This window comes from Suricata suricatta, chromosome 12 (assembly GCF_006229205.1).
Source record: "Suricata suricatta isolate VVHF042 chromosome 12, meerkat_22Aug2017_6uvM2_HiC, whole genome shotgun sequence".
Lineage (NCBI taxonomy): Eukaryota > Metazoa > Chordata > Mammalia > Carnivora > Herpestidae > Suricata > Suricata suricatta.
In genome coordinates this window covers 78,704,768-78,705,806 of record NC_043711.1, presented here as the reverse complement: position 1 = coordinate 78,705,806, position 1,039 = coordinate 78,704,768, and the positions used below count along the sequence as shown (strand labels likewise).

The 1,039-nt window shown below is 53.2% G+C and overlaps 1 protein-coding gene across 3 annotated transcripts in view; it reads left to right on the top strand.

Annotated features, from left to right (window-relative positions):
• Positions 1–1,039, top strand: part of SIRPA (signal regulatory protein alpha) — a 37,695-nt gene that overhangs the window by 20,235 nt on the left and 16,421 nt on the right. The gene's annotated exons all lie outside the window — the stretch shown is intronic.

The following is a 1,039-nucleotide window of genomic DNA, read 5'->3' as shown; positions in this document are numbered from 1 at the left end:
GGCTGGGCCCTTCATGTGCCCACCTCCCAGGATTTTGGATCCTAGGCCTCTGGCAGAAAACCCTCAACTATCAACTTCTGCTTCAAGGGGGCAACCCCCATTCTGGACAATCTGAGATACCCCAGCTCTGCTCGCCGTCTTCAGAGATGGCCCGAGTGGGTCCCTGAATCACGGAAGGGGTTTCTGAACAGATCCCTCTGGCCTCCCCTCCAGCCAGGGTATCAGAATAAATAGTGAGCAGGTGCCTCTTAGGACTTTCTTTCAGTGTGTTCAGTGTGGGTCCTGAAAACGAAACAAAGAAACTCATCCCCCCTCTCCCTACACTGGGTCCTCAATGGAAGGGCTGGGAACATAAGCTTCAGGAGAGAGGAGGCCTTCTGTGTTTTGTTCTCTGCTACTGCCACAGCACCCAGAGCAGAGAATGCACACAGCTGGTGCTTAATAAGTGTGGAGTAAATAGAACACTGGCCATATCGATGTAAGTGCTGTCTGGTCGCAGGGGTGAGGTGAGGCCTTGTGACTGAGTGAGTCACTCGGACTTTCAGTCCCTCATTCTGGGACCAGCAGGCTGGTCAGGATTGGAAAAGGGAAGAACTGGGGAGCCCACATACTGCAGTCTAGATTTTCCACTGTTTTCCAGCCATGGGGCCTTGAGAAAATAGCATGACCTCTCTAGGCCTCAACTTTCCTGATCCGTGGAAGGGGCTGATTCAGGGGCACCCATGACAGTACTGATTGTTTGTTAGCTGTGCTCAGACAGTGGAGGGCATTCTTATCGACTTGTCACATCCAGGAGACGGAGTGATACTCACCGCTCACGGTGACCTGGGTGCCAGGTCCAGACTTAAACTCCACATCAGGGTTCCCTTTCTGGAACTTCACACAGTAGTAGGTACCGGCGTCTGTGGGGGTGATGTTAGCGATGCGGATGGAAAAGTCCGTGTTGTTTCTCTTTGTGGCGTCTGCAACCTTTGTTACTCGAGGCGACTGGGGGGGGTGGTCTCCTCCTCTGAAGCTGAAGATTAACTCCCGGCCTGGC